We start from the raw sequence: 15,629 nt of genomic DNA on the forward strand, positions 1-15,629 counted from the left end.
TTACAATGTCTCCTGTGTGCCAGGCACTATACTCAGCACTTGGGATTATCCATGAACACCGAGTCAGTTGACCCTGCTCTGGCTTAGGGGGTCAGGAAGTACCTTCCCTGAGATCTGGAGATATTCATCTTCTCCCTCCAAGGTAAAGACAGAGATGTTAGCATCAGAATCAGCTTTTAGGGTCATGGGCCTAACCCCAGACATAGAGCTAAGTGACATCTAGGGTCCCTTCACACCTCTGAGAGTCTATGATAAGTTCATGCTAACTGATCCTCTCTAGAGAGCTCATGCCTGCACCCCAAACCTCTGAACAGAGCCTCCCTGCTCCCAACCCCATGCCCTTGCAGCTGCAAGGAATGCCAGGCATGCAGGGTGAGCCCTGTAAATATTTCATGCCTGTATGATGGCAAATAGTCCCTCATAAGCCGTCTGTCAGTCATGATTCCTGCTGCAAGTGACAGAGACCAAACTGACAGCTGAGGCCAGAACGGGAACTGACTCTCATAGAATTCAAAAGAAGACTGGATGACTCAACTGAGGCAAGGCAGGACCCAGGTGGACCTCAGAACAACAGGAACCCAAGCTGGACCAGAACCTTCTGGTAGAGACCACTCTCTGCATAAGGCTTTGTTTTCTCTCCTAAACATGGCTTGAATCCCCAAGGCTGAGTGTTTCTGGCTGTTACCATCCAAGCGCCTGCACTGGAGACTTCTTTCCAGTTCCATCCTAAAAAATTCCAGGCAGGGACTCTGAGAGGCCCAGTGAGGGTGCAATGCCAACACCAGAGAAAGAGAGTCTTCTAAAAACATAGCGGCCTCTATAGGAGCCTAGTGGTGGGAGCAAAGAGAATAGAAACTTCCAGAAGATGGAGAATGTTCACAAGAAGAGAAGGGTCCCTAATAAAGGGAGCAGATGCTGGTGGATGACTCAGTAGTTGTCCACTGTAGTCCAGAAGCTGAATCAGAGGAAAGATTTCTACGGAGTCACTTGCAAAAGTCATTCATTTCCCTTGCCATCTGCCAGTCTCCCAGTATCTGATAACAGAATTAGCTGATTACAGGGAAAAAAAAAAAAGTATGTGGAACCTAGAGTTAAAGAACTAAGTTTCTAACAGAACTCTGCCACTTACTAGCTAGGGCAGGTCACTTAACTTCTCTCCACCCTGATGTCCTCATCTGTTAGACAAGAACAGGTTCTCATGGGTCACATGCAAGAATGTTACCAGCAGCTGCCTCCCTCATTAACTGCAACAGAAGACCCGAAGTGGAACATAAATCCTGGGTTAGCCACATGGACTGCAAAGCTCCTAGTGCAGTTTAGCTCCATGGAGTCACATGTGGGAGCCCCAACAAGGAAATCTAGAAAGCCTCTTCTCACCGCCTCTGGGACATCCATCCCCCTTCTCCCAAGCATCCTCCAGCCTCTAGAAGTCTCTGTTCTCCTTGCTCCCACCACTAGACTCCTGCAGATGCTGCAGGGTTTTCCAAGTAGGCCATTTCTCTGGCCTTGAATGACTGCTTGGTAAGTGGGAGTGGGAAGGTAAGTGATTGCCTTCTCTACCCCCCTGCAGTAAACAGCTGCCACAAATAGCAACACTGCCTTCTTTGTCCTGCTCAACTTGGCTGACTGAATTTTCCCATGTCCCGTCACTCTCTTGCTCAGGGATAACAATGGCTCCCACTGCCACCAGCTTTACCCAGATCCCCAGGCTCTCCAGGGTCAGGTAGCAGACTCAGCACTCAGCCCCGCCTCCTGACTCTCATGGATCACCTGCTGATGCCCCACTCGACACTGCTTCCTGATATGCCCTCCCCTCTGCCCTCACCTGCCCCATCCTGCCTAGCCCTCAGGCACGTGATGGGTCCTCCCCACCTCAGGAAGCTGCTCACCACACGTCCACCCTGACTTCTGATTCCTCACCTTCTTTCTTCCTGAAACCGGTACATAAGGAAAGGCTAAACTGGGCCATGCTCTTGACAGGCCTTGACTTTGAGTTCCTGCACGTGGTGACCAGAATACCTGCTCTCCTGAAACTTAAAATCTGGCCGGGAAAATAAACAAATTTCTACTGGATCCTTCTCTCTCACCTTCTCCTCCAGCAATTAGTACAAGCTGAAATTTTAAGTTTTATTGGAATACAGCCAAAACCATTCCCTTCCACGTTGTCTACAGCTGTTTTTGAGTTACCATAGCAGAGTTGAGCAGTTACAACAACGACTATACAGTCTTCTGAGCCTAAAATAGTTACCTCTTCCTTTATAGAGAAAGTTTGATGACCCCTGACCTAGAGCACCAGGAGATGTTATCCAAGTCAACATTATAACCCCCAAATTAAAAGGGTTCAAGTCTCATCTTTTATTGTGAAGACTCTGGTTAATGCTACATTTTCTGTTTTATATGCCTATGTGTACACATTTCACATTAAAGTAATTTTTCAATTACCCCCAGGCATATAAACATGCCAAGAAGATGTTCCACATTTTAAAGATGCTCCAAACATGGGTCAAACCACAGCTTAGGAGGCACTGCCCACAGCAACAAGCTCGGTTTGCTTGGTCAGTCAGTCTCCAGCTTCCCAAAAGTTTGTGATTTCGGGATGGGAGATAGAAGGTTGGAGTAAGGCTGGGGCTAAGGGTGCTAGAGATGTGGACACACATCAGAAGCTTCACATTTTGGGTTCTTCTAGGAAAAAAATGTAGGAGTGACGAGAAGACGTGAACTGCAGGCTTAAGCACTGCCTCAGATACTGATTTTCTATGTGCACATGCTCAAAGTCAGTTGTCCCCTCTAGGCTTACTCTGAGACTCTAAAGCCTTCTCAAACTCTGCTGGTCTTGACCTTCAAGGTGTGGGTTCCAGGCAGGGCATCTTCTATTGAATTTCTTGGATCCATAGGATGTTACCACTAATTTGTTCTTTATGAAAACCATTTGCAAACCATTTCTCCATGGAAACCCCCATTTGCGGGGTTTCCACAAATTTTAAGAGACAACCGAGATGGGAGGTAGAGCCCAAGAGAGTGGAAATTGAGGTCCACACCAACCTTAACTCTGAGATTTCCTATTTCCTGCTTTATAGTTGGAGAGAAAGGATCTGCTGATAAAGTTTGAAAACCACAAATCTAAGTGACTCACTCAAACTCAAACATTTATGGTGACAGACAGATAATGTAAGTTAGCATATTAGGCAAACCCTGGGGCAATACGGAGGGGTAAGGCCTGTGGCAAACTGTCTAAGAAAAGCAGGTGTCCCTGAGAACTAGCCGGGATGACAAATTTATTGTGTCCAGTTTCTCCAATTTATCAGTAAATCTGAAACTGTATATGGGTATTTCATAATTATTAAGGGTCAAAACAGAACCACATGAGGCCAATGGACAGTAAGACTGCAACTCCTGGCTTGGGCATTGCCTTTGAGAAAAGCCTGCCAGGAAGAGTTGCTATTTCCTTGAATTCATTCACAGGGCAGTATGGGGCAGCAGGAAGACCCATCAAAAAGACAGAAATTCCAGTCCTGGCACTGGCCCTTACTGGCTGTATGAATTTGGATAAGGTCCTGGAACTCTAGCAGGTGTCTGCACAAATGTGATGATGATAGCACTTCCCAGGCAAGTGGCAGGGAGGGAAGAACAGAGAACACTGCAGGTAAAGGCAACTCCTGGCACACATGGTACAGGGAGGGTACCCAACAAAGGGTGTGCTCACTGTTTTCCTCTGCTGGGTAGAGCAGGAGTTCTTGGTACAAATGGATCAATAGCATGGGTGGGGGCTCTCCAGACCAGCCCTTGGGGTGCTGCCAGCCCAGAAAGACCCCATCCCCCTACTAAGAGGGATGAAAACCGGCCACCTCCCATCTCTGCTCTTCAGTAGACAGATGAGATGCGAGAGCCCCACTGGAGAGGAGCCGGGTGCCTGGGCCTGCGGCTGTCTGGAGGGATCATTAATAAGATAGATGTTCCTAATGGCTCCAAGAAGGATCATGGAGCTACTCATTATCAGGGCTTGAAATCGCTAATTATTCGTTTCTCGGCAGCTGTCACTGGCCGCACCCACCCAAACCCACCGGTGCCCCAGTGAAGGTCCTTTCTCTTGTGGCCAACAGGGGGCTGTGAGCACGCACAGCAGCCTCGGGGCTGGGGGCAAAGTCTTCTTCCTGCATTAAATACTTATTAAAGTTGATTAGAACTCAATGCACCATAAAATCTCTTTCAAGTCAGTAAAATGCCTTTGGCTACAGATTTTTTTTTCCCCCGAATTCTATCCAAAAGGAACTCCCAAGAACTCAGAGAGTATTGGAAAAATTAGATGAGGGTTGAGGAGGGGGAGTGTGGCATCCCAGATGGGGGGGAGGGCAGGTGATTTAGAAGAGTTATGGGAGAAGATAGCGATGCCTGGAATGAGGGGCATCCATGACTAAAAGGGAAGTGTGGGTTCAGGTGAGCTGGGAAGGTTGCCGGATGCGTGTATTTTTAGGAATGATACTACCTTGGACCTAAAAATAGGAGACATGGCTTTCTTTAAAAGCGATCGAGGCCCTATTTACATTTCAGAGCAAACAGCATATTGTTTTCATCAGGGGGAAATAAGCACTCATGTTTACCTTATGTTTCCTTCAAAATATTTGCATTTCAAAGCCTTCTGAGCTTGAAGTTTCAGAGCTGTTCAAAACATGGCACCTGGGCTTCTCCCAGATGGGACATGTTTACAGCAGAACTCCATCCCACCCAGCCAGAATGACACCCCCAAAAAGGGCAGTGCCCCCGTTAAGGCCCATGGCACTTCCCCAGGGACACCGCAGCTGTGACCAAATGAGGTGGCCAGATGAGGGGTGGGAGGACCAGGCATCCCAGGCACAAAGCTCCTGTATGGGCTCCGCAACTTCCTTTATGGACTGTGGATGAGAGAGGAGCCTTAGGGGCCTAAATAAGAGAAGGAGGAAAGGGGATGCCCTGGACCCTCAGGAGATGTTACAAGTGAGGCCAGACCAAACGAACAGGATAACCATCACAGTGCCAGAGGGCTGAACCAAATGACCTAAACCACCTCTTCTTGCCCCCAAACTTTCATTCATTCGTTTAACAAACAATTAGTGAGGGCCCACTATGTGCTGGGCCTCAGACTAGGGACTAGAGTCACAATGATAAACAAAACAATCAGAGGTAACATTTATTAGATGTTAACCTGTGGTGGTGCTAGTGGTAAAGAACCTGACTGCCAATGCAGGAGACAGAAGATGCAGGTTCAATCCCTGGGTCAGGAAGATCCCCTGGAGAAGGGCATGGCAACCCACTTCAGTATTCTTGCCTGGAGAATCCCCATAGACAGAGGAGCCTGGCGGGCTACAGTCCATGGGGTCACAAAGAGTCAGACACCACTGAAGCGACTTAGCACTGAAGCGACTTGACACCTTGTGTCAGGCACTGTTCTTGGCTGTACATTACAATCAACTAGAGGGGGCTTCCCTGGTGGCTCAGAGGTAAAGAATCCACCTGCCAATGCACCGGTTCAGTCCCTGTGCAGAAGAATTTGGGAAGATTCCACATGCCTCGGAGCAATTAAATCCGTGTGTCACAACTATTGAGCCTGTGCTCTTGAACCCGGGGCGGGGGGTGAGGGGTGCTGCAACTACTGAAGCTCAGGCACCCTGCAACTGGTGCTCTGAAACAGGAGAAGCCACTGCAGCGAGAAGCCCACACGTGGCAACTAGAGAGTAACCCCTGCTTGTTGCAACTAGAGAAAAGCCCAAGCAGCAACAAAGACCCAGCACAGCCAGAGATTAAATAAATAAATAAATTTTACGAATCAACTAGAGGGCTTTTAAAAATCCCAGTGCCCAAGCCACACCCCAGACCAGTTAGAGTTGAGTCTCTGCAGGTACCCGGGAATCATTAATTTTTTAAAACTGACTGCATGATTCCCATGCACAGCCACATTTGAGAACTAGCATTCTAAGCATTCCACAAACAGGAGCTCATTCAATCCACAAACAACCTTCTGAGGCAGGTAAGAATTCTTATCCCCTATCTAACAATGGAGTGCAGAGATGCTAATTAAGCCTCAGCAGAAGAGAAGAGCCAACACTTGAACCCAGGGGTTGGGTTCCAGACACTGTCATCCTAACAGCTCTTGCTGCAGTGTCTCCTGGAACCACTCACTGTCTTCACAAAGCTGCTTCAGAGAGAGCCAACAAATGATTGAGCCCAGTATCAGAAGAGCAGTACCCAGAGGGGCAATGCGGAAGACACCAGCCATTTCCAACTCACCTTCACCTGCCTCTCACTACAGAGGCTGAAAATCCAGGCTCCTCATCCCAGCATCCCTTACAGCTAGGGCCTGGCCAATGAGATACCAAGGGAAATCAGTTTGTCTGCTTCTGGGAAGGGTTTTTTCCAAGGTATCAGGACAGCTGTGTGAGGAGCATTCCTATCCTATTAACCCATCTTCATCCTTCTGCCTGGAATATTGCTGCTGTGTGAGGACATGTTTGGAGCTGCTGAGACCGCCCTGTGACCAGGATAATCTCAGAGACAGTGATCCAGGCTGTAGAAACAACCATCAACCATGGAGGAAGCTGTGGAACCTTCTCCTTCCAGATCGGTTAAAGGAGATAATTGAAACATCTTTCTTGCTTTCAGGTATTCAGTTACTTGCACCTGCATCAGTTAAAATGAGCTCTGACTGTGAGTAACAGAAAGCCCCAAAATAATAGCGACTTATGCAAGACAGAAGCTTACATCTCTTTCATATAAAAGAAATCTGAGGGTAAGCAGTCCAGGGTGATAGGGAAGCATGTAAGTCATTAGAGAGCCAAACATCTTTTCTCTTGTTCCCCCTGACATTCTTAGCCTGTGACTACCACTCATGTGGATCAAAGATAGCTGCCCAAGCTCTGGGCATCACATTTGCATTCCAGCTAGCAGTAAAATAGAGGAGAGGTGGAAGGAGGATGCACCTATCCTTTAAAAACACTTTCCAGAAGCTCTACTGCTTATATCCCGTGGGCTGGAATTTAGCAACATGCCTGCATCTGAGGTTGGGGACCATGTTTATTCTGCTTACTATCAGCTTAACCTAAATGAGAGATTCCACTGATGAAGAAGAAAAGAAGGATATCTGAGAGCAATAAGCAGTCCCTTCCATCCAGCTGATGCTAACTAATTAATCCAGATGATTGGCTGACACTTGGGTGAGAAGGAGCTCAGAGATCCTTCTCTGATGAAGAAGGAAGAGGACTTGGCCAAAGGAAGGGAGAAGAAGGTTCCAGACAAGAGCAACAGCTGGGGCAAGGGCCAAGAAGCGAGAGAAACTTGGTACATTTGGAGAGCTGAAAGCAATCCCATCACTCAATGATAAAAGCAAGGTGGAGAGGCAGCCAGAGACCAAGCTGCCTGGGAGTCTTTTCCTATGTGGAGGAACTTGGGCTTGACTCTAAGGATAATGGAGACCCACTAGGAAGTATGTGGCAGGAAAATGACATGACCAAGATTGCATTTTGGAAAACTCTTTCTAGTTCCAGGGTAGAGAATGCACTGGGTTGGAGGAGGGTAAATCTGGAGGCAGGAGACCCACTGGGAGGCTCCTAGAGGCCAAGAATCAGGGGATATTGGTTTGAAGCAGCACAGGGCAGGTCCTTCTCAGGCTGGGAGGCAGATGAGGGATGGTGTCAAGCAGTGCTACTCAGATGGCTTGTCTGCAGCAAGATTCCCACCTTGCACTAGAACCTAAGTCAATGCACTGCTTCCCTCATTGAGAAAGTCTTACCACAAGTATTTTATACACATGTGCTTTGTGTTGTATTTGCTTTACATAGTGGTGCAAGCTCCTTCCTCCTTTGTGAACCATCAACACTGCGGAACAGCATGGATTTCTGTAACCAGATCATACTTCAAACATCACTGGTTTAAAGGCAAGAGGACCCTAAATTCTTCATGTAAGGTTGCTTACAGGGAAAAGACTGGTTTCTCTGTGTCAGACGCAAAGCCTACTAATTCTTAATTGCTCTGGTGTCCAATGCCAACCCACAGCCTAGACTAAAGGCAACCAGGTCCTTGTGTAGAGGTTCGTCCTCATGTCAGCACAGACTCACCTGCAATATCCTGACCACCATTGTATTAGTCATGGTATCTGGGAGAGGGGCTCCGGAACCTCTAGGAGTGACTCCAAGGAGAGGTGGTGTCTGGAAACCCCACCAGGGTGTAAGGGACAGACTCTCAGAGCAGGATCTTCCAAGACCATCCAGCCTGACCTGCTCACTGGGACAGATGGCAAATCTGATGCCAAGAGAGGGAAGTAGCCCGAGGTGACAAGTAGGACCCAAGGTGACTCCAAGGATGCCAGGGCTGAGGCCAGGTATGGTCTCCAAAGAACTGCCCATCTTCATGCACTGGTTCCCCTGCAATGCCCAGAGCAGTGCTACATGGGGAAGAAGCTGGCACAGTTCTGCTGAACACATGGGGTGCATGTCAGACCCAAAGGGGACACCAACCCCTCACTGAGGCCCTTTGGTAGCACTAACCAAGGAGGAGGGCTGAACCATCCATGATCCTTACTTCTAACGCCACCCTGAGAAATCAGGTCAGTGACTGGGCAACAAGCCAAGGGACATCAGAAGACAGACCAGCCACCCTCCCAGCTGGCTGACTCCTCAGTCAGAGGCCAAGGTACCCACCCCTGACCTCCCTCCCAGCCCCTCTGCTGTAGAGAAAAGCCAGTTCTGTGCACTTCCACCCTGGCCAGCTGAGCCCTCCTCTCCATGTAGCTCCTGGTCTCCAGCTTCACATTTTATGTAAAGGAGATTGGGACTGGGAGGGGTGGGTAGCCAGTGGCAGGCCAGAGAGGCAGGAGAGAGGCAGTGAATGAAAGTCTTTGTTTAAGAAAGGCGTGAACCACACGTCGGCAAGCCCAGGAGAAGCATGTCATTTTGCTGGAAATGCGATTTTCCCTAACAAGTACAGAATTCTACATGACATGTTGAAAAGCGTATCTCTTTGAGAAGCTGCTCTGTATCTCAGAGGCATCGCCAGTACAGAACCATGTAATGTGGCAGTTGCCATGGCAACACCTCGTTTCCCATAGACAGGAAAATCAGAGTGGCTAAGTCGATTGAGAGGCCACAAATAATGCCTTGAGAACAGGCTGAGATGTAGTGAAGGCTTTCACAGCGCCTGGGGTGCTATTTGGAGGTCTTGGGGCCACCTTATATATGCTTCATGGAGAATCCCCAGGACAATGTTGAGCGCCTCCTCTTTTGTTGGGGTCTTGAGATTATAGACAATTTGCCTAAGGCCACCAGGCAAGACGATGAAAGGGCCAGAATAACCAGGCCCCAGCCTCCTTGGGCAAGCAGTGCTCACAGCAAGGTGACACTGGCCCCCATGCTCCCTCCCACCAGTGTCTCCTTATTCCATGGCTCAGCAGAACTCTCCTCTATTGTCCTGAAGACAGTCAGTGCCCCCGGGCACCATCTGAGTTCAATGAAAACATGCCCCCAGCATTTCACTCCTGCATGCCCCAGGACACATGTGTTCCCAGTGGGAGCTCACCCGACCCAGGGATGGGGCCACAGTGCAGGTCATATGTGCCCAAATACACCAAAATACACCTTAAGCTCAGAGGCCATGGTTCCATCACCCCACGGCCTGGTGCAGTGGGTGGATGTGCCTGGGTGTGAAACTCTGAACTTACACAAACACGCTGCTGCCCATGCCCACCATTGTCACACCTGTACTTCAACAGGTATCAGCATAAAGCAGTGTAGCCCTTGTCCCTCCCTGAGTATGGTTCTCTGAGGCTCACATAGGGTGAAGATGGATGCTCAGAGGGAAGCAGCCCAATCTGGAACCCATGGATGAAGCACCTTGACCCCTGCAGATTCCTGAGTGTCCAGGGTCTGACCCCATGGTTCTCTCCACTCTCCAGCATTCAGGGCTCCCTCACTGTGTCTGTAGATTGTGTACACCACCCTCCTCCCACCCAGCTGGCAGCTCACATGGTGGGGCAGGAACAAGAAAAGCTTCCTTCCTGTTCTTTCATCTCCAAATACAAGTTAGCATGGGGGATCAGGGAGTTGAAGGTGGGGGAGGCACAAACCCTCCTCAACTTCCCAGAGGAAAAATTTTATAAAACTGTCAGAGATGTAATAGAACTGTCAGAAGCACGGGGAAATCAGCTACACAGATTACAAAAACATATGTCAGGGACCTATTGGTTTCATGACAGTGTGAAAATCACAATTTTTCTGTCAAGATAGAAAATAGAAACAGAGAAAAACGAAGAACAGTTTAGCATACACCAACTGACAGCAGCAAGTACGACCCATCCTTCATGGCCAGAGACCCCCAGGCGCAGAAAGGAGTGATCCCAGCTTCCCTAGCCCCCTTCCCTGGGAAAAGCCACACAGCCTTCTTTCTGTTCCCCGTCCCCTCCTTCTGAGAAAGTAGAACCAGTTTCTCCTGAGGTCCTGACAGCCCTTCTCCATGGCCCCACCTCCAGCTAGGGGCCTTCCTCCAACGACAGGTCTCTCAGATTCTGAGAATCCCAGACAGTGCCCGGGTCACATATCAGCCTGGCTGCCGGCAGTGGAAAAAGCACACCATGAACTCAGGCCTCCTTACTTTTCCCTTTGAGGGTCCAGAGAAAGCCAGTGGACCCCCGAGAGTGGGGAGGACAGTAAGACAGGGTCTAGAGGGAAACCATGGTGCTATGAAACTGGCCCGCAGGTCCCTCAGCCTCCTAGCTGTGCCCTCATGAAGAGTCTTTGGGATCCTCTTTTCTCTAAAAACCTTCACATCCCAGGCCGGCACGTACTGGGGTTGCAACCAGAGTCTGGGTGAAAGCATCCTCCTGAGAGACCGCAGGAGGTAAGAGAGGTTGGTGGTCCATCAGCACGTGGACTCAGTAGACATAGCTCAGAGGAAACTCTGAGATACCCTTTGTGGTCAGAGAGACCTGGGTTCGAATCTCAGACCCAGAGCCCGAGTGCCCTCGGCCAAAACGTTTAATGTCTCCCAGCCGGATCTTCTGGAATGTTCACAGAGAGGAGAGCACTTACTTTTTGATCCACGCAGAGGGTTTCGAGGAAGCCAGTGTGCGCTCGGATTCCAGGCAAAGGCTTGCTCCCCACCTGGCCCCTTCAACAGCAGTCGATGCGCTCCGTGTCCACATGCCAAGTTGCAGTTGGAAAAGCATTGTACATCTTGAACTTCGCTGAGCATTCGTCCCTCTTCTGTAAAATGGAGATGGCAGCTTCACGCTCACACTTTTCCCTGAAACTGAAAAGAACCCTCCATTTCCAAACCATTTCCGGCTTCCTGCTTGTATTCAACCAGACCTTGCGGAACGGAACATGGAGGGCAGTGGGCAGTGGGGTTCAACTTGCTGGGGATTTATTAGAGAGACCCCCTCCTCATGAGAGAAAAATGCAGAAGGAGCCAGACCTCAGATCATAGAGCAGGTCTGACTGTGAGCCAAGACTAGAAGGAGGGCACCATGCTGGCGCAGAAGGTTGCCTCCTGGGGTATCCCTGCTCTGCTCAGCCACAGACACAGCTGTGAAGGTCAGAAAGGGATGCTCTTTCTGCTGGGGAAGAGGGGCTAGTGTCCCACACACTGTCCCTCTGCCTGCAGTACTGTCCTTTCCTCATGGGCTGATCAATCTCAGCTTGCCAAGTGAGTCTCGCAGCAGAGGTCCCTTCTTCCAGGGAGCCTCCTTGGATCTCTGCCCCTTCCGCCTGGGCCAAAACTTGTGAATATTGCTGAATGGTGAGGACACATAAGTGACCCAGGGGCTAGCAAGCATATTGGAATTTGTAAGTGCCGATTCCGGAACCCCTACCTGCCCCAGTGTGAAGCCCCCTGCACAGGGGGATAAGCAAATTCCTTGTACCAAGAAGAATGAAGGTGCCAACAGGCAGCATGGCAATAAACATCGTAGATATCCACCTTCCCTGTGCCTGAACCCAAATCCAGGATGCTGGGGTCCATGCACTAGTGTGCCAGGTCATAGGCAGGTATCGAGGACCTTTCTTAATGCCGGCACAGGATACAGCATCCAGGAAGCTGGCATGCCCATTCATGAGCTGGGAGGCAGAGTAACCAGGCATCACACTAACAGGAACACCTGGCTTATCTGCTTGCCAGTCCCTGCTGGTGCCAAGGGTGAGCAGGTTACCAGCTGACTGAGAACGCCTATCTCCTTACCTTCTTGATGGCCAGAGCATCCCTCGGGCATCCTTAGCCCCCACACTAACCTTTCCTAGCTGTAAACAGCCTTACCTGTTGACCCTAGTATGCTGTACAAAGTTTGTTCTTCTTTATGTGCACAATGACATTAATTACCAAAAGGTCAGGAGGCACCAATTCTAGTCCAAGCCCAATACACAGATGAGAAAACTAAGGCCCAAGAAGAGAAATGGCATTTCCTCAGAGGCATCGGAAATGAGGAAATCTGGGTTCTTATCCCAGGGCCACCACTGGATTCACTCTCCCAGAGCACCTCAACTCCGCTCCTGCCAATCCCAGCTCCTTGTCTGATCCAGATCCATCCGGCCTTCGTTGGCAAAGCAGCTCCCCTTCTTTCACCAAGGCCTGGAGATCCCTGAATCCCACCTGACAGCCTTCCCAAAGAGGCATCTCACCTCTTGGCAACTGCGTCCACCTCCTCTGGTTTCCCTCTCATTGGGGAAGGCATCACACAGGGAGTAGAATGTTCAGCTAATAAATATGTATGCAGGATTTTTATTACTTAATAGTTGTAAGGTTAATCGTCGTGGTGAACGCCTATATTTAATGTGTCAATGGAGCTGCAAAATGCCAAACTGAATAGCTTTAACACACATTAGTTCTACTTGTGAATCTACAAATAGGAACCTTGTCAGAAAAGTATTCAAACCAAGATCAGTATTGATTTTGGTCCTCGGGAAAGGCACTGGACTGTGACAGTTTAAAATGATAAATGTCTAGAGAATTATTTGCCCGTATTGATAAAAAGAAGCAGATATAAAGCTGACAGTCTCAGAGGCGTCACCACTGAGCGAGGGCAGCACGTGTAACATTGTTAGGGCTCTGGGCTAATCTCCCCTTTGATATGGAGAATATCCTCTTCTGATCTGGCCCTGCCCTGAGACTGGGCTTGTAATTGCAGAGGAGGGGGTCTCTGAGTGTGCTCAGTTGGCTCCAGGCTCCCGCCCTGACCACCCCCACCATAGTTTTGAAACGTAGCATTCTGCAGGGACCCCAGGACCTTTCATTCCATCGCTTTCCTCCTGCTCAGTAACCTCTGTGGCTCGGAATGCAAAACTGAAGCCCCCAGCCTGGCCTTTAACTGTCTTGTCCCAAATGACACGACCTCCCTCCCAGCCTCAGTACTCAAAACTCACCCCACAGACCCACAGTGTCAGCCAGACTGGCAGATTGCAGCTCTTGTGAACTAGGCCTGCACCCCCCCCACCCCACCCCCAGAAGCTTGGCCCAAGCCATTTCTCCAGCCTGGAATGAGCCCCTTATCCATTTTAGCTGTCTGAAGCTGATGCTTCCTTCAGCATAACACAACCCCACATTCTCTTCATTCTTTACTCCAGGACCACCTATACTTGAGCAAGAGGGGGAACGGACCAAGATTCTCTCTTTAACCAAATTCTACGCAGGCTTTTCTGAATTATCTTCCCCATTAGACCTCAACTTCTGGATTTTCGTGTTCATCTCGGAATTATTCAGTTTTAGCAAGATCCCACAAAGTCGGTTTAACCAGATCATCCCATGCTCGATATCTGATCACCCCTCTTTTCTGATCGGGTTACTCATCCTCCATCTTCCCCACCCCCAACCCCGCAGTAATGTCTGACCACCCTGGCCTGCCTGCAGCAAGAATCCCCCAGTAGGTTAGTTTAGCCAGATCCCCCTCACCCCTGACGTTTCCTCTCAGCAATTTTCCATCCACTGACCCTCACCCTGCTCGTAAATCCCCACTTTTCCTTGTTGCATTTGGCATTGAGCCTGATCTCTCTCCCATACTACAAAACCCCTTTGTAGTAGCCACATCTCTGAATAAAGTCACCTTCTTTAACTGGTATCATGAATAAATGTTTCTTTAACGCTAGACCCCCAAACAGAAAGAGCATCTCTCTCACTCTCAGTCTCCTTACTCTGCTGAATTTTTCTTCTGAGCCTGTTGGTGAACCTGGTAGATATGCTTATACATTGGTTAATTTTTTATGCTCTCCCCCAACACCTGTGAAGACACTTTGTTTATTTTGTTCATCATTGTGCAGTAGTGTCTGGCTCATGAAAGATTTGAGATAAGTATTTGTTGAGTGAATGAATGAATGAATGAGTCCTTCAAAAAGCCTTCCAGATAAGCTTCCAGCTCAGTGACTATCTATTCCTCTATTCTTCAAGAGGACTTGGACCTTTCCAGTTCTCTCAGCACCCACTCTTCTGCTCAGAAACCTTTCATGGCTCCTTATGACCTCAGACCAGGTGGGAACTCCTCCATTTGTACTGCAAAGCCATATCCCAACATGGGACCATTTCCCAAGCCCCACCTCCTCCCTTCTGTTCTGAATCTCAGGCTACTGCCCAGGACTTTACTGCTCCCTCTCTGCAGGGCACCTCGAGACTGAGGCTTGTGGTGGACATCCCTCTTGGTTCGAGTGTGGCTTCATGTTGCTTTGCTGTCATAGACGGCTCCTAGTTATGCAAACAGGGACCTGTGCTGTCCTGTCCCCACTCCAGGGTCTGGGCCAGTGTAGCAGAATCCAGCCCATGTCTGAGCTTCTCTTGTTTCACGGGGACCCTAGTCACGAGCCCAGTCACAGGCACTCATGTTCACATATGTTTCCACCAAATGGTGTGCCTGGCTGCTATTTTAAAACACCAGCTCATGGAGTCCTTTCCTTCCTGAATTTTCTGCTTTCCCTTTCCTGTCCCTGGTCTCTGTACATCCTTGCTTCACAAGAGGATTGCTGCACAGCAGAAAGCAGAAGCTGCCTCTGGGACATCCAGGCCTTTCCTTCCCAAAGCATAAATCCATGAGAAGAATGTGGGGAGTTTGCAGAGAAAGAGGAAGAACCACATTCTCAGCAAGAAGCAAGAGATCTCAGAAGATTCATGACTGGGGAAGGATTTCTTCCCAAACCCGAGGATTTCCCCAATCTCTTGGAGGGAGGAGGGCAATGAGAATTGCTGCTCCAGCAGAAGGGACCTGCCTGTTGCTTCCTGGTGCTGCCCCCAGGGAACCAGAAAGAGCCCAGAGCACTGGCTCCATGGGGCTCAGGACCGCTGGCAGCCCCAGAAAAAAGGCCTTGACACGACTTCTGCTGGAAGGTGGCAGAAAGCAGTTGGAAGGGACCATGTAGACAGGGCAGGTCCTGGGGGACTGGAGGATGATCACCAGAGGGCCTTCCCCCTGATGTCTGGGCACACTGGACTGTGCCCCCATGTGGGAGGCAGGAGAAAATCTGCAAGAGCCAAGGTGCAGCGTTTCTGCCAGGCCCACAGGATGAGCCATCGAGGCAGCTGTGAACTGTAGGGAACAGGGACAGATTATCTGCTAAGCCAGCCAGATGGTAGACAAAGGTCTAAACCATGGTGTCCTCAGAGAGTGCCTAGTTTGGTGGGAGTGCCAGCTCACTCTC

At 49.5% G+C, this 15,629-nt stretch overlaps 1 protein-coding gene across 2 annotated transcripts in view; it reads right to left on the reverse strand.

Moving 5' to 3' along the window:
- RPS24 (ribosomal protein S24) overlaps positions 1-15,629 on the reverse strand; it is a 450,090-nt gene that overhangs the window by 141,358 nt on the left and 293,103 nt on the right. For both annotated transcript variants that reach the window (XM_081573816.1, XM_081573818.1), the window contains exon 7: positions 11,049-11,268. The gene's annotated coding sequence lies outside the window, so the exon portion shown is untranslated. The remainder of the gene's footprint in view (positions 1-11,048; positions 11,269-15,629) is intronic.

Source organism: Giraffa tippelskirchi, chromosome 2 (assembly GCF_054371585.1).
Source record: "Giraffa tippelskirchi isolate mGirTip1 chromosome 2, T2T-mGirTip1v1.2.pri, whole genome shotgun sequence".
NCBI lineage: Eukaryota > Metazoa > Chordata > Mammalia > Artiodactyla > Giraffidae > Giraffa > Giraffa tippelskirchi.